The 21,341-nt window shown below is 43.9% G+C and overlaps 1 long non-coding RNA gene across 3 annotated transcripts; it reads left to right on the forward strand.

Annotated features, from left to right (window-relative positions):
- The first annotated feature begins 8,645 nt into the window (after positions 1–8,645).
- Positions 8,646–21,017, forward strand: LOC123994888. 3 transcript variants are annotated; one of them, XR_006831750.1, is made up of 6 exons: positions 8,646–9,046; positions 11,493–11,600; positions 18,518–18,564; positions 18,682–18,747; positions 19,070–19,593; positions 19,702–21,017. It is a non-coding gene; the product is annotated as an uncharacterized LOC123994888 (long non-coding RNA). The 3 variants fall into 3 exon arrangements; XR_006831748.1 differs by having other exon boundaries at positions 18,682–19,593; XR_006831747.1 differs by having other exon boundaries at positions 18,518–19,593.
- Positions 21,018–21,341: the final 324 nt, after the last annotated feature.

The raw sequence follows: 21,341 nt of genomic DNA on the forward strand, positions 1-21,341 counted from the left end.
TCCCCAGACCTGAATCCAATTGATCACATCTGGGACATCATGTCTCGCTCCATCCACCAACAGACTGTCCAGGAGTTGGCGGATGCTTTAGTCCAGGTCTGGGAGGAGATCCCTCAGCAGACCATCCGCCACCTCATCAGGAGCATGCCCAGGTGTTGTAGCGAGGTCATACAGGCACGTGGAAGCCACACACACTACTGAGCCTCATTTTGACTTGTTTTAAGGACATTACATCAAAGTTGGATCAGCCTGTAGTGTGGTTTTCCACTTTAATTTTGAGTGTGACTCCAAATCCAGACCTCCATGGGTTGATAAATTTGATTTCCATTGATCATTTTTGTGTGATTTTGTTGTCAGCACATTCAACTATGTAAAGAAAAAAGTATTTAATAAGAATATTTCATTAATTCAGAACTAGGATGTGTTATTTTAGTGTTCCCTTTATTTTTTTGAGCAGTGTATATACAAAATACCAAAATGGTATTCTAACACACCCCCTAACAAGAAAAAAATATATACATTTACAAAATAACACTTTCAATATTTGGAAGACCCTCAATCCTCTACACAATATTGTCCTGCTGATGCCAGGTGCCATAGCAGTCTCTTTCTGCTGTAAAGCAGAGGGTCACCAAGCATGTGGTGCAGGTGATGGGGGACTTCATTTTGCAAAGAACACAGCGACGCCTCCATGCTGTGCCCTTTTGGCACTGAGGCACATCCATGCCTGCAGAAATACATTTGGGTAGGTGAACACCACTTGTGGCAGGAGCAGAAGGGACAGAACGTGGTGCTGTGGTGCTGTAGCCAGCAAGATCCTTGATGAGCAGCTCTCCGAAGGCTAGCTGTGAGATGGGGGGCTTTCCACAGCTCTTAGCCATTTCCTTGTGTAGGATGAATGCATTCACCACAGCAATGTCGATGAAATGATAGAAGAAAGTCTTGTACCATTTCATCATCTTATGGAGAACATTGTAATAGCCTATCAGCGCATCTGACAGGTCCACACCTCCTATGCTCTTGTTGTAGTCCTTTATTGCAGTTGGAATGGGGACATTTTTTGCGGTCCATGCCCCAGTAGCGCTGAGACAACAGGTGTCCGGCTGGATGAACCAGCTTCAGTGGGGGATGGACACCTTGGCACTGGGGGCTCCCATTCAGAGTCAGTGTCACTGTGAAAGAAAATGTTCAGTTAGAATAGATACACATATTAGCCCTGTATCAACAGGTATAATAAACAGATATATATAGAGTACAGGGAATACAAGGTTAAATATATTATTATAGACCTGCTAGATCTACTGTCTCATTTATATTATGACAGAACAGCTAGATCTACTGTCTCTATTATATTATGACATTTTCAGCTAGATCTACCGTCTCTATTATATTATGACAGACCAGCTAGATCTACTGTCTCCATTTCACTTTGGCTTTCATGTGGAGGTGGGGTGGAGCGGCAGACACACGCATCTCGGTCATGCTCCCTCTAATCCACAATATGTATATATACACACACAAACAGGCTATGGGTCATACACATACAGTACAAAGAATAACAACAAAAAATATCTAGTTAACAGAAGAAAGGAAGATAAAATAAGGACAAAAGAAGGACAGAAGAAAAAGGAAAAGAAAGAGGACAACAAAGTGAAACAGTCAGCACTTCTATTGCAACTTCGTATTTCGTCGTCCTAACGTAGTCTACACTGCTATCTGCCCAGCAGCTAGCCAGCTAGCAAACGTCCACCGTCTACCGAATAGCAGCACTGTAGAAACTATTACACTCAACTGAACGACTTGATTAGTGTAGTGTTAGCTAGCTACATAGTTGTCTTTGCTGTCTTCGTATCCAAGATAATTGTGTAGTTTAGAGCGTGTAGTCTTAGAGTGATTATCTTAATTTACCGAGGTTAGCTAGCCAGCTATTTGTCGTCCTTAACGTAGGAGACTCTGCTAGCTAGCCAACAGCTAGCCAACGTCTACTGAATAGAACTTCCGCACTCAACAACCCGGTCGCATTCCGCTCGCTCCACAGGTAGTATCACATTTTTCATTTCATTTCTTTACAGCACAACGGTTTGATTTGTTTGATCGTAGCTAGCTACATAGCTAGCTACATAGCCGTCTGTGTATCAAAGATAATTGTGTAGTCTAGAGCGATTTTCTAGGTTAGCTAGCCAGCTATTGTCGTTCTTTAACGCAACGTAACGTAATCAACACTGCTAGCTAGCCAGCTAGCCCCCGAATAGCAGCACTGTAGAAACTATTACACTTAACGAAACGACTTGATTAGTGTAGTGTCAACAACGCAGCCACTGCCAGCTAGCCTACAAAGTCAACAACGCAGCCACTGCCAGCTAGCCTACTTCAGCAGTACTGTATCATTTGAATCATTTTAGTCAATAAGATTCTTGCTACGTAAGCTTAACTTTCTGAACATTCGAGACGTGTAGTCCACTTGTCATTCCAATCTCCTTGCATTAGCGTAGCCTCTTCTGTAGCCTGTCAACTATGTGTCTGTCTATCCCTGTTCTCTCCTCTCTGCACAGACCATACAAACGCTCCACACCGCGTGGCCGCTGCCACCCTAATCTGGTGGTCCCAGCGCGCACGACCCACGTGGAGTTCCAGGTCTCCGGTAGCCTCTGGAACTGCCGATCTGCGGCCAACAAGGCAGAGTTCATCTCAGCCTATGCCTCCCTCCAGTCCCTCGACTTCTTGGCACTGACAGAAACATGGATCACCACAGATAACACTGCTACTCCTACTGCTCTCTCTTCGTCCGCCCACGTGTTCTCGCACACCCCGAGAGCTTCTGGTCAGCGGGGTGGTGGCATCGGGATCCTTATCTCTCCCAAGTGGTCATTCTCTCTTTCTCCCCTTACCCATCTGTCTATCGCCTCCTTTGAATTTCATGCTGTCACAGTTACCAGCCCTTTCAAGCTTAACATCCTTATCATTTATCGCCCTCCAGGTCCCCTCGGAGAGTTCATCAATGAGCTTGATGCATTGATAAGCTCCTTTCCTGAGGACGGCTCACCTCTCACAGTTCTGGGCGACTTTAACCTCCCCACATCTACCTTGACTCATTCCTCTCTGCCTCCTTCTTTCCACTCCTCTCCTCTTTTGACCTCACCCTCTCACCTTCCCCCTACTCACAAGGCAGGCAATATCGACCTCATCTTTACTAGATGCTGTTCTTCCACTAACCTCATTGCAACTCCCCTCCAAGTCTCCGACCACTACCTTGTATCCTTTTCCCTCTCGCTCTCATCCAACACTTCCCACACTGCCCCTACTCGGATGGTATCGCGCCGTCCCAACCTTCGCTCTCTCTCCCCCGCTACTCTCTCCTCTTCCATCCTATCATCTCTTCCCTCTGCTCAAACCTTCTCCAACCTATCTCCTGATTCTGCCTCCTCAACGCTCCTCTCCTCCCTTTCTGCATCCTTTGACTCTCTATGTCCCCTATCTTCCAGGCCGGCTCGGTCCTCCCCTCCCGCTCCGTGGCTTGACGACTCATTGCGAGCTCACAGAACAGGGCTCCGGGCAGCCGAGCGGAAATGGAAGAAAACTCGCCTCCCTGCGGACCTGGCATCCTTTCGCTCCCTCCTCTCTACATTTTCCTCCTCTGTCTCTGCTGCTAAAACCACTTTCTACCACTCTAAATTTCAAGCATCTGCCTCTAACCCTAGGAAGCTCTTTGCCACCTTCTCCTCTCTCCTGAATCCTCCTCCCCCTACCCCCTCCTCCCTCTCTGCAGATGACTTCGTCAACCATTTTGAAAAGAAGGTCGACGACATCCGATCCTCGTTTGCTAAGTCAAACGACACTGCTGGTTCTGCTCACACTGCCCTACCCTGTGCTCTGACCTCTTTCTCCCTCTCTCTCCAGATGAAATCTCGCGTCTTGTGACGGCCGGCCGCCCAACAACCTGCCCGCTCGACCCTATCCCCTCCTCTCTTCTCCAGACCATTTCCGGAGACCTTCTCCCTTACCTCACCTCGCTCATCAACTTATCCCTGACCGCTGGCTACGTCCCTTCCGTCTTCAAGAGAGCGAGAGTTGCACCCCTTCTGAACTACACTCAATCCCTCCGATGTTAACAACTACAGACCAGTATCCCTTCTTTCTTTTCTCTCCAAAACTCTTGAACGTGCCGTCCTTGGTCAGCTCTCCCGCTATCTCTCTCAGAATGACCTTCTTGATCCAAATCAGTCAGGTTTCAAGACTAGTCATTCAACTGAGACTGCTCTTCTCTGTATCACGGAGGCGCTCCGCACCGCTAAAGCTAACTCTCTCTCCTCTGCTCTCATCCTTCTAGACCTATCGGCTGCCTTCGATACTGTGAACCATCAGATCCTCCTCTCCACCCTCTCCGAGTTGGGCATCTCTGGCGCGGCCCACGCTTGGATTGCGTCCTACCTGACAGGTCGCTCCTACCAGGTGGCGTGGCGAGAATCTGTCTCCTCACCACGCGCTCTCACCACTGGTGTCCCCCAGGGCTCTGTTCTAGGCCCTCTCCTATTCTCGCTATACACCAAGTCACTTGGCTCTGTCATAACCTCACATGGTCTCTCCTATCATTGCTATGCAGACGACACACAATTAATCTTCTCCTTTCCCCCTTCTGATGACCAGGTGGCGAATCGCATCTCTGCATGTCTAGCAGACATATCAGTGTGGATGACGGATCACCATCTCAAGCTGAACTTCGGCAAGACGGAGCTGCTCTTCCTCCCGGGGAAGGACTGCCCGTTCCATGATCTCGCCATCACGGTTGACAACTCCATTGTGTCCTCCTCCCAGAGTGCTAAGAACCTTGGCGTGATCCTGGACAACACCCTGTCGTTCTCAACTAACATCAAGGCGGTGGCCCGTTCCTGTAGGTTCATGCTCTACAACATCCGCAGAGTACGACCTTGCCTCACACAGGAAGCGGCGCAGGTCCTAATCCAGGCACTTGTCATCTCCCGTCTGGATTACTGCAACTCGCTGTTGGCTGGGCTCCCTGCCTGTGCCATTAAACCCCTACAACTCATCCAGAACGCCGCAGCCCGTCTAGTGTTCAACCTTCCCAAGTTCTCTCACGTCACCCCGCTCCTCCGCTCTCTCCACTGGCTTCCAGTTGAAGCTCGCATCCGCTACAAGACCATGGTGCTTGCCTACGGAGCTGTGAGGGGAACGGCACCTCAGTACCTCCAGGCTCTGATCAGGCCCTACACCCAAATAAGGGCACTGCGTTCATCCACCTCTGGCCTGCTCGTCTCCCTACCACTGAGGAAGTACAGTTCCCGCTCAGCCCAGTCAAAACTGTTCGCTGCTCTGGCTCCCCAATGGTGGAACAAACTTCCTCACGACGCCAGGACAGCGGAGTCAATCACCACCTTCCGGAGACACCTGAAACCCCACCTCTTTAAGGAATACTTAGGATAGGATAAAGTAATCCTTCTCACCCCCTCCCCCTTAAAATATTTAGATGCACTATTGTAAAGTGGCTGTTCCACTGGATGTCATAAGGTGAATGCACCAATTTGTAAGTCGCTCTGGATAAGAGCGTCTGCTAAATGACTTAAATGTAAATGTAATGTAAATGTACATACAAACATACCCCCACCCACAATGTATAGCCAACGTGTACTTTACACATTTCATTTTTATATATTGCTACTCAAATGTTTTAAAAATCACAAATAATATTTTTATATTATTAATTTCAAACAATGGCATTAGCATGAGAAGAACTTACCAGTCCAAAACGATGTCCTCTGTTTAAAAAATATTCCTCCATTTGGGAATCGCTAAATGAATCGTCCTCCAACAATCTGTCTCGCTTTCCCGATCAGTTTCTTCTAAAATTGTGTGTACATCTGTATATCTAGACTTAGATTTAGCTTTCCCTGACTTAGTCGCCATACTGATTGATATATAAACAGCTGAAGATGCGCTTTACCAAAATAATGCTGTGCGTAACATTTGTGGCTCCATCCGGTATGAATCTTCAATGGCGAATGACCCTCTTTACGCCGGAGTTTACTACATGGGTTGGTCTTCCAACACAACCATTACATATTGCCGTTCACCTCAGCTCTTCGGCTATCTACCCAGCTAGATTTCAAGACTATCAGTGGTCATTGGTTTAAAATAGTCAATCAACGAAACAGAGGTCATATCATTGGTGCACAATGATGTCATTACTTGTTGTCTTCAAATCGGTTTCTTTCAATCAATACGTCCCGTGAAATGACCCATCACGTTTGGTTGTGTTACAAACAAATCAGTTGATTGCAATGAAACAAAACATGACTGGATAAAGTCACGTTTAGTGTGTGTATTGACCTCGAATGTGTTCGAAAATGGAATGAGACGGAATTCATCACACAAGCGGTTCACAAAATGTTTCGTGTTCGGCTATAAAAATGGATTTTATCAAACAAAACCCTTCATTGTGTAACAATGAGCATTGGTATTGCAAACAGAGGAAGATCATCAAAGGTAAACAATTTATTTCATTGCAATTTGTGATGTTACGCCTGTGCTGGTTGAAAAAGTTTTTTTATGGGGCTTTGTTCTCAGATAATTGCATCATACTCTTTCGCAGTAAATCCTTTTTAAAAATCTGACAACGCAGTTGGATTAGCAAGATTCTAGGTTTTCGACCCAAGTGAGACACTTGTATTTTCATGAATGTTTAATATGACTATTTATGTAGCGATCACCGTATGTTGTCGAATTTAATCCCGCTAACGGGTTCGGTGCGCAGAGAGGTTAATATGGCCAACTCTTTGGAAATCCTAGCAAATAGAACAACTGAGAGTCTTGAGTTAATTACGGCTGAGATGGTTGCCATTCGGACTGTGGTGATGCAAAATCGTTTGGCCCTTGATTATCTTCTGTCTTCACAAGGGGGTAGATGTGCTGTTATTGGTGCTGAATGCTGTACTTACATTCCTGATAATTCTGAAGAAATAACTGACCTAATACAAAAATCAGGACTGAGGGCGCTAAATATCATGATTACAATCCAGATGTTTTAGGCTCAGTCATGTGGTTGTCTTCCACATTCGGTACATGGGAAAGTTTTTTGGTGAGCATGATACTTCCAATAGTGGGAGTTGTGGTTATTTTTCCAGGCCATCAAGTGTGCTATTGCCCAATGTTTGTCTGCTAAAATCCGACGGTCCAACTCATCCCAAACCATTTCAATTAGGTTGAGGTCGGGGGATTGTGGAGGCCAGGTGATCTGATGCAGCACTCCATCACTCTCCTTCTTGGTCAAATAGCCCTTACATAGCCTGGAGGTGTGTTGAAAAGCAAATTATAGTCCCACTAAATGCAAACCAGATGGGATGGCTGCAGAATGCTGTGGTAGCCATGCTGGTTAAGTGTGCCTTGAATTCTAAATAAATCACTGACAGTGTCACCAGCAAAGTACCTCCACACCTCCTCCTCCATGCTTCACGTTGGGAACCACACATGCAGAGATCATCCATTCACCTACTCTGCGTCTCACAAAGACACGGAGGTTGGAACCAAAAATCTCAAATTTCAGAATTCCACCAGTCTAATGTCCATTACTTGTGTTTCTTGGTCCAAGCAAGTCTCTTCTTCTTGATGTCCTTTAGTAGTGGTTTCTTTGCAGCAATTCGACCATGAAGGCCTGATTCACGCAGTCTCCTCTGAAAAAATGTTATGTGTCTGTTACTTGACTCTGTGAAGCATTTATTTGGGCTGAAATCTAAGGTGCAGTTAACTCTAATGAACTTGTGTTCTGCAGCAGAGGTAACTCTGGGTCTTCCTTTCCTGTGGCAGTGCTCAAGAGAGCCAGATTCATCATGGCCCTTGATGGTTTTTGCGACTGCACTTGAAGACACTTGACATTTTCCAGATTGACTGACTTCATGTCTTAAAGTAACGATGAACTGTAATTTCTCTTTGCTTATTTGAGCAGTTCTTGCCATAATATGGACTTAGCCCTATTTGAAAAATACTATCTTCTGTATACCACCCTACCTTGTCACAACACAACTGATTGGCTCCAACGCATTAACAAGGAAAGAAATTCCACAAATAAACGTTTAACAAGGCACACCTGTTAATTTAAATGCATTCCAGGTGACTATCTCATGAAGCTGGTTGAGAGAATAACAAGAGTGTGCAAAGCTTTCATCAAGGGTAAGGGTAGCTACATTGAAGAATCTCAAATATAAAATACATTTTGATTTGTTTAACACTTTTTTGGTTACTACATGATTCCATACGTGTTATTTCACCTTTCTGATGTCTTCACTATTATTCTACAATGTAGAAAATAGTAAAAAATAAAGAAAAACCTTAAATTAGTAGGTGTGCCCAAACTTTTGACTGGTACTCTCTTATCTTAGAATATGTTAAATCAGTGTGGGAAATAATTTAGCAGAGTGCTCTTCACAGAATATTCAATAGGATACTACTATAGAGTAATGTCATCTCAATTCCAATGAGATTTCTGAATAATAGGCTACTTAACAGTTCATTGACTTTGCCTACTCATCAGGACATGCATGGTTTTGACTAGATTCATTAGTAAAATGAGACAGACAACGGTATATGTCTTCAGTCGAAAGCTGAGTGGCATCTCTGCGCGGCAGGAGCTTGAAACTGCGTGGATATTTATCCGTGGCATTCACTCTTCTTTATCCACGGCAACGAGAGGAAGAGTAGTAGCCTACCGCGAGCAAAACCCACAACACTGAGACCGGAATGGTTTGATTTTCATCAGCTCGATTCTATCTGCTGGACATGGCAGAAATGATCAACAACCTCATCATGCTTTGATGCGAAAATTTTCTCGCGTTCTCTCAGGAGACCCTTAACTTCCAGACAAGACAGCAATAGACATGCACAGGTTGTTGCACACAGACTGCCACGAAAATTTAAACATTTCCACTATTCAACAGCAGCTGGTGCAAGAAATCAAGACAAATAAATACCCAACCAAAAACTCAAGTCGTAAAACAAGCGGGAAACGTCATCTTATGAATGGTCGGGTAAGCAGCCGCCGGTAAAGACAGTTATTTGTTCATGGATGCTTCTTTTTCAGTTTAAGTTTTTGTGATATACCCCACATCTGAACTATTATTTTCGTATATGGAGTGGTTCTCGTATGGAAAAGAAAAATACATTTTGATTTGTATCTTCTATGCACAAGTTGATCATGTGTGAAAGAAAAATCGAATAAGAATATGTAGTGCATGATTTGACAATGAAGATAAAATAAATGCTTTCAATTAAATAAATGCTTCCCTTATAGACTCCACATTACAAACAATGACAAAAAGGAGAAAAAATGTAACATTTGTATAGGCCCATGAACAAAAAAAATCAGATATGAGTTTCCATGGTGAGATAACATATGCATTTAGATAATGTTTACAAGACTATTAACTATCTCATTGGAAACTTGTCACTTCAGAATATAAGCCCTGCCAGGAAAGAACCCAAGGGGGCATAAGTAGTGATAGAGGCATATTATTCATGACATCTTAAACCACCGTTTTTGGTGCAGTCTGGACCAGCCTTGATTTCAACGTCTGAGGACGTAAGTTTTTGGTCCAGACCAATCATAGACTTCGATGTTTGGTTTAGATTTTGTCCGGTTTGGACTGGCCTTGTGTTCAATGTCCACAGACGTCCGGTCCGGCCTATATTTGGCCCAAACATAGAAGTCTATAATTGATTCAAATTTGGTCCGGAACGTCCATGATTTGGCCCAAACATAGACATCTATAATTGGTTCAGATTTGGTCTGGTTCAGACCAAATCTGAACCAATCTTAGACAACTATGTTTCACAACTCTGGACAGCACAGTACATACAGTACAGTAGAGCACAGCAGAGTGCACTACACAGTACAGTAAAGTATAGTACAATATAGTAAAGCACACTAGAGTAAAGTATAGTGTACTGTACCCTACTCTACAGAATAAAACCTGACTGTTCTGTACCATACTGTACTATGCTCTACTGTAATATTCAAACTTGTGAAACAACCTGGACGTCTATGATTTGTTCAGATTTGGATCGCACTGAACAAATTTCCACTGGCTTGGGGTCCAAGTGCATTCGAAATAATACCCAGCATACTTTGCAAGTGTTTGTTTTTACATTTACATTTAGTTTATTCAGCAGATACTCTTATCCAGAGCAACTTAGAGTCAGTGCATTCAACTAAGGTAGATAAACAAAAATGATATTCTAGATGAAGGGGTCTGTTGGTTTATTCTGTAATAATGACTAAATCTTACATGAATATTAAACATGAAATATCAAAACCAAATGTACACGCCTTTGTTAATATGTATTGGCAATAACTAACTTGGTGAGGCATAAAATGTATCTTTTGTCAGGCTGGATGTTTGAAATATTAGTTTTTTGGACTACTTTGAACATCATCGCTGCCAGTCTCAAAGCTTTTGAAAAAACTAACATAAGTGCATGTGACCGATGGGAACAATAATAACAATACTTTTTTTATATCAAGAGGCTTGAAAAATTATTATTGTGATATAATGCTTATTTAATTGAATGTATGTGCAATTGAAATTTGGCCATAGAATTCATTTCCGAAAAATATGTATTTTCAACTTCTGTAAATTATGCTTTTTCAGTGTCTTGAAAATACGTATTTTTGTCATCCGGAAAATACATATTTTCACCTTTTCATTCAGCACCCAAATTCAACGTACTGAAAATACGTATTTTCAACGTCCGTAAAGGTAGTCTTTTCGACATCCGTATAAGATATTTTTTCAACATCCAGAAAATATATTTTCTAAACTTTCATTCAGCACCTGAAATGCACGTTTATTTTATATATTTTATTTAACCTTTGTTTAACTATGCAAGTCAGTAAAGAACAAATTCTTACTGCTTACACATGTCAATGTCTGGAACTTCCTGCTTACACATGTCAATATCTGACGTCTTTTCAATGTAATTTTGCTTACTGGGTGGTAGTTTGGGTATGTGTTGGCTTCTAATGGTAATCTTTTGTCTGTGTAATTGCACTGTTTTGCTGCACATTTCCTTCTGTTCCACTGAATGCAATTTTGATGTTCTATTATGACTAAATTTGTTTTCAGAATTTAACAAATAGGACTATGTATTTTAATACATTATCCTTTACAATCCACCATGATTTACCCCCAAAATATTTTTATCCCATTTATTTCCGCCAATAATTAGTCAAATTATCGCACTTTAATTTGACCCTGGAAATACATTATGACAATTAGATTTTCCCGTAATGTTTTTAAGCACTTAACATAAATAGGTGCAGTCATTTTATTTACATTTCTGTATCTAAATAAGCAGGTAGGCATATCAGTTCCAACAACAACACAGCTGGAAAACGACAGTTTCTCGAAATTTGCACAAAAAATAATAATAATATTTGACTGCTAAGTGGTCATCCATGTTCTCATGCATTCTTGTTTTACTTTTGTAAGTAAATTGGCAGTTTGTTGGGGAGAAGAACGTCAAGGAAAGTTTTGCTAGCTGGCTAATTTTAGCTAGCTAGCTAACGTTAGCTCTCTGGCTAATCCTCCATGGACATGGTAAGTTAAATTTAAATTTGTACCCATTGTAGCTAGTTAGCTATCTAATGTTTTGACATTTTATATGTTTAGTTATTAATGACTGTTATGCAGGTGAATGAGGACCCAAAAGCGACTTGGCGAAAACAGAGTATTTAATCCAGTAAAGTTACTTTACAAACAAAAGGCATAATACTACTCGTAATGACGAGAACAGACAGGAGACTTGATCAAGAACTGCAGGTTGCCTCGGGAAGGCACTTGAACGTAGCAGACTCAGACACCTGCTCACCACGCAGCATCTGAGGGAAACACGACACGACAGGGCAATACATAGACACAGCACGGTGAACAATAGATAAGGATCCGACAGGACAGGAACGGAAAACAAGGGAAGAAATAGGGACTCTAATCAGGGGAAAAGATAAGGAACAGGTGTGGGAAGACTAAATGATGATTAGGGGAATAGGAACAGCTGGGAGCAGGAACGGAACGATAGAGAGAGGAGAGAGAGGGAGGGGGAGAGAGAGGGATAGAAAAAGGGAACGAACCTAATAAGACCAGCAGGGGGAAACGAACAGAAGGGAAAGCATAATGACAAGACAATCTAAGACAAAACATGACAGTACCCCCCACTCACCGAGCGCCTCCTGGCGCACTCGAGGAGGAATCCTGGCGGCAACGGAGGAAATCATCAATAAGTGAACGGTCCAGCACGTCCCGAGACGGAACCCAACTCCTCTCCTCAGGACCGTAACCCTCCCAATCCACTAAGTATTGGTGACCCCGTCCCCGAGAACGCATGTCCATGATCTTACGTACCTTGTAAATAGGTGCGCTCTCGACAAGGACGGGAGGGGGAGGGAAGACGAACGGGGGTGCGAAGAAAGGGCTTGACACAGGAGACATGGAAGACAGGATGGACGCGACGAAGATGTCGCGGAAGAAGCAGTCGCACAGCGACAGGATTGACGACCTGGGAGACACGGAACGGACCAATGAACCGCGGAGTCAACTTACGAGAAGCTGTCGTAAGAGGAAGGTTGCGAGTGGAAAGCCACACTCTCTGGCCGCAACAATACCTTGGACTCTTAATCCTGCGTTTATTGGCGGCTCTCACAGTCTGTGCCCTGTAACGGCAAAGTGCAGACCTCACCCTCCTCCAGGTGCGCTCACAACGTTGGACAAACGCTTGAGCGGAGGGAACGCTGGACTCGGCAAGCTGGGATGAGAACAGAGGAGGCTGGTAACCCAGACTACTCTGAAACGGAGATAACCCGGTAGCAGACGAAGGAAGCGAGTTGTGGGCGTATTCTGCCCAGGGGAGCTGTTCTGCCCAAGACGCAGGGTTTCTGAAAGAAAGGCTGCGTAGTATGCGACCAATCGTCTGATTGGCCCTCTCTGCTTGACCGTTAGACTGGGGATGAAACCCGGAAGAGAGACTGACGGACGCATCAATCAAACGACAGAACTCCCTCCAAAACTGTGACGTGAATTGCGGGCCTCTGTCTGAAACGGCGTCTAACGGGAGGCCATGAATTCTGAACACATTCTCGATAATGATTTGTGCCGTCTCCTTAGCGGAAGGAAGTTTAGCGAGGGGAATGAAATGTGCCGCCTTAGAGAACCTATCGACAACCGTAAGAATCACAGTCTTCCCCGCAGACAAAGGCAGACCGGTAATGAAGTCTAGGGCGATGTGAGACCATGGTCGAGAAGGAATGGGGAGCGGTCTGAGACGACCGGCAGGAGGAGAGTTACCCGACTTAGTCTGCGCGCAGTCCGAACAAGCAGCCACGAAACGGCGCGTGTCACGCTCCTGAGTCGGCCACCAAAAGCGCTGGCGAATAGACGCAAGAGTGCCTCGAACACCGGGATGACCAGCTAACTTGGCAGAGTGAGCCCACTGAAGAACAGCCAGACGAGTGGAAACAGGAACGAAAAGGAGGTTACTAGGACAAGCGCGCGGCGACGCAGTGTGCGTGAGTGCTTGCTTAACCTGTCTTTCAATTCCCCAGACTGTCAACCCGACAACACGCCCATAAGGAAGAATCCCTCGGGATCAGTAGAAGCCACAGAAGAACTAAACAGACGGGATAAGGCATCAGGCTTGGTGTTTTTGCTACCCGGACGGTAAGAAATCACAAACTCGAAACGAGCGAAAAACAACGCCCAACGAGCTTGACGGGCATTAAGTCGTTTGGCAGAACGGATGTACTCAAGGTTCTTATGGTCTGTCCAAACGACAAAAGGAACGGTCGCCCCCTCCAACCACTGTCGCCATTCGCCTAGGGCTAAGCGGATGGCGAGCAGTTCACGGTTACCCACATCATAGTTGCGCTCAGATGGCGACAGGCGATGAGAAAAATAAGCGCAAGGATGAACCTTATCGTCAGACTGGAAGCGCTGGGATAGAATGGCTCCCACGCCTACCTCTGAAGCGTCAACCTCGACAATGAATTGTCTAGTGACGTCAGGAGTAACGAGGATAGGAGCGGACGTAAAACGTTCTTTTAGAAGATCAAAAGCTCCCTGGGCGGAACCGGACCACTTAAAACACGTCTTGACAGAAGTAAGAGCTGTGAGAGGGGCAGCAACTTGACCGAAATTACGAATGAAACGCCGATAGAAATTAGCGAAACCTAAAAAGCGCTGCAACTCGACACGTGACCTTGGAACGGGCCAATCACTGACAGCTTGGACCTTAGCGGAATCCATCTGAATGCCTTCAGCGGAAATAACGGAACAGAGAAAAGTAACGGAGGAGACATGAAAAGAGCACTTCTCAGCCTTCACGTAGAGACAATTCTCTAAAAGGCGCTGGAGAACACGTCGAACGTGCTGAACATGAATCTCGAGTGACGGTGAAAAAATCAGGATATCGTCAAGATAGACAAAAACAAAGATGTTCAGCATGTCTCTCAGAACATCATTAACTAATGCCTGAAAAACAGCTGGCGCATTGGCGAGACCAAACGGCAGAACCCGGTACTCAAAATGCCCTAACGGAGTGTTAAACGCCGTTTTCCACTCGTCCCCCTCTCTGATGCGCACGAGATGGTAAGCGTTACGAAGGTCCAACTTAGTAAAGCACCTGGCTCCCTGCAGAATCTCGAAGGCTGATGACATAAGGGGAAGCGGATAACGATTCTTAACCGTTATGTCATTCAGCCCTCGATAATCCACGCAGGGGCGCAGAGTACCGTCCTTCTTCTTAACAAAAAGAACCCCGCCCCGGCCGGAGAGGAAGAAGGCACTATGGTACCGGCGTCAAGAGACACAGATAAATAATCCTCGAGAGCCTTACGTTCGGGAGCCGACAGAGAGTATAGTCTACCCCGAGGAGGAGTGGTCCCCGGAAGGAGATCAATACTACAATCATACGACCGGTGAGGAGGAAGGGAGTTGGCTCGGGACCGACTGAAGACCGTGCGCAGATCATGATATTCCTCCGGCACTCCTGTCAAATCGCCAGGTTCCTCCTGAGAAGTGGGGACAGAAGAAATGGGAGGGATGGCAGACATTAAACACTTCACATGACAAGAAACGTTCCAGGATAGGATAGAATTACTAGACCAATTAATAGAAGGATTATGACATACTAGCCAGGGATGACCCAAAACAACAGGTGTAAAAGGTGAACGAAAAATCAAAAAGAAATAGTCTCACTGTGGTTACCAGATACTGTGAGAGTTAAAGGTAGTGTCTCAAATCTGATACTGGGAAGATGACTACCATCTAAGGCAAACATGGGCGTAGGCTTGTCTAACTGTCTGAAAGGAATGTCATGTTTCCGAGCCCATGCTTCGTCCATGAAACAACCCTCAGCCCCAGAGTCAATCAAGGCACTGCATGTAGCACCCGAACCGGTCCAGCGTAGATGGACCGACATAGTAGTACAGGATCTAGATGAAGAGACCTGAGTAGTAGCGCTCACCAGTAGCCCTCCGCTTACTGATGAGCTCTGGCCTTTTACTGGACATGAATTGACAAAATGTCCATCAAATCCGCAATAGAGGCACAGGCGGTTGGTGATCCTCCGTTCCCTCTCCTTGGTCGAGATGCGAATACCTCCCAGCTGCATGGGCTCAGTCTCTGAGCCAGAGGAGGGAGATGCCGGCTCGTTCCAGTCACTAGAGGCAGCAAGAGTGCGAAACTCTATAGAGTAATCCGTTATGGATCGATCACCTTGGCATAGGGAAGCCAGGGCCCTAGAAGCCTCCCTACCAAAAACTGAACGGTCAAAAACCCGAATCATCTCCTCTTTAAAGTTCTGGTAATTGTTAGAACAATCAGCCCTTGCCTCCCAGATAGCTGTGCCCCACTCTCGAGCCCGGCCAGTAAGGAGTGAAATGACGTAAGCAACCCGAGCTCTCTCGCTAGAGTATGTGTTGGGTTGGAGAGAGAACACAATATCACACTGGGTGAGAAAGGAGCGGCACTCCGTGGGCTGCCCGGAGTAGCAAGGTGGGTTATTAACCCTAGGTTCCGGAGGCTCGGCAGGCCAGGAAGTAACAGGTGGCACGAGACGAAGACTCTGGAACTGTCCAGAGAGGTCGGAAACCTGAGCGGCCAGGTTCTCCACGGCATGGCGAGCAGCAGACAATTCCTGCTCGTGTCTGCCGAGCATGGCTCCTTGGATCTCGACGGCAGTGTTACGAGCATCTGTAGTCGCTGGGTCCATTCCTTGGTCGGATCCTTCTGTTATGCAGGTGAATGAGGACCCAAAAGCGACTTGGCGAAAACAGAGTATTTAATCCAGTAAAGTTACTTTACAAACAAAAGGCATAATACTACTCGTAATGACGAGAACAGACAGGAGACTTGATCAAGAACTGCAGGTTGCCTCGGGAAGGCACTTGAACGTAGCAGACTCAGACACCTGCTCACCACGCAGCATCTGAGGGAAACACGACACGACAGGGCAATACATAGACACAGCACGGTGAACAATAGATAAGGATCCGACAGGATAGGAACGGAAAACAAGGGAAGAAATAGGGACTCTAATCAGGGGAAAAGATAAGGAACAGGTGTGGGAAGACTAAATGATGATTAGGGGAATAGGAACAGCTGGGAGCAGGAACGGAACGATAGAGAGAGGAGAGAGAGGGAGGGGGAGAGAGAGGGATAGAAAAAGGGAACGAACCTAATAAGACCAGCAGGGGGAAACGAACAGAAGGGAAAGCATAATGACAAGACAATCTAAGACAAAACATGACAATGACAGTAAGAGTGTGTGTGTGTGTGCGTGCGTGCGTGTGTGAGACAGAAATTATGATCACAATAACTTTAGAAAACATTGTCATGCCAGCTGTGTGTATGTCTTTGTGAGTGAGGGGGAGAGAGATGATCACAATAATTTATAGAAAAGGTTGTCATCATGTCAACATTGTCGTGTGAGTGAGTGAGTGAGTGAGTGAGTGAGTGAGTGAGTGAGTGAGTGAGTGAGTGAGTGAGTGAGTGAGTGAGTGAGTGAGTGAGTGAGTGAGTGAGTGAGTGAGTGAGTGAGTGAGTGAGTGAGAGGGTTGATGAATGCAAATAGGAAACATTGACTGTGTGTGACATTGTTATCTAGCCTAATTCTTGAAACATGTACCTCCCAATACGAATGTGAAGTTTTTCTTGATTCATCAGGGATCCTTGCCTATCCCCCCTCAACACTCATTCTAACACCTTTCAACTACATTCAATTATTGATTCTCTTTATTGCAGTAATCTTCTAGCTTGGATGGCAGACAGAAGTTATCTAGCCGGCTGACTAAGAAATGTAAAAAGCTTATGTTTTGTTGTCGCTCTCTCTCAATCTGTCTGCTTATTATTAGTAAAAAAATGTTTTACCAAGTTGACTGAGAACACATTCTCAGCAACAACCTGGGGAATATAGTTACAGTTGAGATGAAGGAACCAATTGGAAGCTAGGGATGATTAGGTGACCATGATGGTATGAGGGCCTGTTGGATGAATTTAGTTTTTTGTTCATTAACCAATTCAATTAAAACACTCTGTCCATTTCTAAGGATTTGTAAGGTTCTCATTTGCATGAAATGGACAGAGACCAGCCATCAAGATTAGCCAATAGCGTTTCTTCTCGTGAGCTCTGCCCATCATTTCATGTACATTGGTACACCTATCATTTCATCATAAATGTCCCTCCTCCTCTCAGACAATGACAAAGCTGCTTTTCAATTCCATTCCAACACGTCCATATTGCTTATCATATGCTACCACATGTTATACAATCTACTGCAAGCCCAACGGTTTCTCCCCTCCCTGGTTGGGGACCAGACATCTTTCCTGTTGTTAGTTTCACTGTGGTCACAAGTTGTCTGTTAACACTTCCTCTTTGCCTATATACAAACATATTCTTCATCAGTCAGCATAGAATTCTGTTAGTTATAATTCTACGTTAAATGTATACATCATTTAGTCATTATTGATAAAAATCCTTCAACAGGGCCAGATTGGGATTAACACCCCTACATTTACGATAAATGCCATGGGATCTTTAGTGCCCACAGAGAGTCAGGACACCCGTTTAACATCCTATCCAGTACCCTACACAGAGCAATGTCCCCAATCACTGTCCTGGGGAATTGAGATATTTTTTAAGACCAGAGGAAAGATTGCCTCCTACTGGCCCTCCAACACCACTTCCATCAGCATCTGGTCCCCAATACAGGGACTGACTCGGACCAACCCTGCTTAGCTTCAAAAGTAAGCCAGCAGTGGGATGCAGGGTGGTATGCTGCTGGCCATTGCTGAAGGGCAACATAGTCAATGTACTTGCTAGGCTAGTCTAACTTTCTAAAGACATGTCTTCTGTCGTAGCTAGGTTAACTTAAAGGTGAATCATGATTTGTCTGTCTTTACAGTTCCTTAAACATGTCAATGACCTGATTCGTGCTTGTCCACCCACCTATTCTCCCACATCCCAGGGAAAAGAGAGCAGAACCAGTCCTTCTTAAATCCATAGTCATTGACAGTAAGTTGTGAGATGTTTTGTTTTCTCTTTAATAATATGTATTGATTCCTACTAAACAGCTTGGTTAGAGCTAGGTTTGTACTATGCTGATTATGATTAGTATTTTCTCTGCATCAGGTCTCACTGAGACTGTATTCCCCAAAAGACATGCTATTCCGCTCCCCATGATTGCTTGATCTTAGTGTAAGTAGATCCAATTGAAATAGCACCGCTTCTAATAATACAAGTTTGTAAAGCAAATAACATCCTATTTTAACTCTCTTTTTTAGACCTTCCTTGGTGAGCCACGTAAAGTTTCTCCCCTTTCTCTTGCTCATTCTCCCCGTCGCTCACTCAAACATGTTGCAGAGATGTGGAAGAGATTTGCGAATTACATCTAATTAGCAATGTTTGCCGCAGGAATGATAGGACAGACACACAACTTCTGAAAAATATAATATTTTATTGTCTCCATTTGTCTCTTTACATATACTTACATTTTTGTATTTACCTTCCTTTTTGTAAGACTGCCAAGCTGTCCTGGATTGGGGGAACTGTCCGGGATAATGTCCTCGGGATTATAGAGTGGTGTGTTTATAAAAAGTTGTTGTAATATTAAAACATGTATTAGGATTAAGCAACACTCTACCTTATTTAGCGTCAATTTAAACAATGTAATGATCCAACTACTGTCTAATTTTAAAATGTTTCAGATTGATGACCAATGAATTAATGTCCCACTTCAATATGAAGGGACAGAGGAGCAAACATGCCTTGCTACCACTCACGTGTGCTCCATTGTAATTGGTAAATAAATGTGAGCAGTTGAGACATTTGACATAGACAATGCAACATTTTAAATATATTTTATTGTGCGTTACTGTTGTCGTATCCTGCATGCCCACATTATGCCAATCTGTAATTCAATCTCTTTTTATGCTTACATTAAGTGTCATGAAAAGCCAGAAAACTTGGGAGGTTGATGTGTTGCGGGCCGTCGGTAAAGTCCTAAAATGTGCACCTGACCGCTGTGGTGGAGGAGGACCTAAAGTATGTATATGAGCAAGTTGCTCTTGTTTAAAGACATCTCTAAGCTATAACTAGTTAAAACATCTCTAAATCGATAAAGTTCTAATGCGCTGATTCTCATCACTGCAGATCTGACCCATCACACCACTCTTCAAAAGGGCCATTGCGCTCCAGATCACCTTCTTTGCTCAGAGGTCCTTGATGAGGATCTTCCCCACCACACCAATCTTAATAATCATCAATAATAAAAAGCAATACGCCTTCATATACTCTGCCCCAGTCTTTCTATGCATGTAATGTCTGTGGGTAAATTATGAAATAATTACTGTATGCAGATGTGCATAGAATTGTTTGATTTATTTTAAATGTGAGAATGTTTTGCAGATTGAAACTAATTGGTGACTATGGAAACAAATAAATGTAATGAACAATGTTTTCAATATCCAACTTTATCCCCTGCAATACTTTTTACAGTAGGTAATAAGCTGTAGTCAGGTGGTCATTACCAGGTTATGATGAAGTCTTAACTATGAACAGTACATTATACCGGTAGCAAATAATATAGTGGTCAGAATTATCATCAGCTGGTCGTACGGTGGTCAGAAAAATACGTAGTATTCTGGTCATAAAACATGTTTGCGACCAGAATAAGAGGTCTTTAAAATATGTCATACAGACGTCTTTCAACCAGGTTTTTCCCACTGCGGATGAATCACGCAGTTCAGTGTCCATTATCCAATGAGGTTTTGATTGACAGTGCAGATTACTTTGGGGCAAGTTTAATGTAAATAAGCCTTAATGACAAATGATGATTGCTGACATGCTGAAAAATCTTATTGTCTAGAAGAGCAATGGTTAGAAATAAAAACAATGTTCTGGAGCACTTAGGGGACTAGTCTATTGATGTATTAATTTATTGCAGGCAAGTGTAATTACTACAGAAGGTTTGAATAGACTCACATAAAAACATCTTATTTTGGACACCTACAATGAATTTAAGGAACTTAAAAAAGTATACATTTAATATTTGCAGGCCTCTAGTGATGAAGCACAAAAAGGGTGCCACACTGTGCAAGCAAACAGTATTGGCAGTTGTTTTACAGTTTTAGTCTGGTAAAGGATACATTTATGCACACATTAGATTTTTCTATGTTAGTCTCTTTTTGATAGAAAATGGTTATCTCCCATGTAATCATATTAATTATGATCTAAAATGCAAAAATGGTCCAAGATAAAGTGCCTCATAGGAGTGTTTATGAATACATGCCCTGCCATTAAGACTCATTTAGGTTGCAACTGTGGTACAAGCCAGTTTTTCACACCCCTGTACTTATTTTTTAAGATCCTTTGCCGTTGGTACAGTCACTCTGCTCCCACCTCAGTGCTGGAGCAGTAGAGCTTGAGGCTGGTTGTCACTCTTCAGACGTCACCATTGTAAACATTGGAGGAATGACTTTATAGAGACATCCCTTAATTCATTATTTTCTGGTAAAATAAACTTGACGTCAAGTGTAGCAGGATATCAGTGATCACCTTCAATGACCAGCGCCTCCTCACCCACACACCCAATTTTCTGGAAAGGTTTTTGACCTCTGAGAAAAGACTGCTTTATTATTTTGTCCTTATTTGCCACAGGTCATATTTCAGAGAATATTTAAGCAGCTCCCCAAAATGTCCCTTGTCCAATAAATCACCTCTCTCCTTGTAACTCCAGACTCCAGTCATTTCAAGAACTCTATTCTGCGTTCTCTATATGTGTGGACTCAATT

This window comes from Oncorhynchus gorbuscha, linkage group LG02 (assembly GCF_021184085.1).
Source record: "Oncorhynchus gorbuscha isolate QuinsamMale2020 ecotype Even-year linkage group LG02, OgorEven_v1.0, whole genome shotgun sequence".
Classification (NCBI taxonomy): Eukaryota; Metazoa; Chordata; class Actinopteri; order Salmoniformes; family Salmonidae; genus Oncorhynchus; species Oncorhynchus gorbuscha.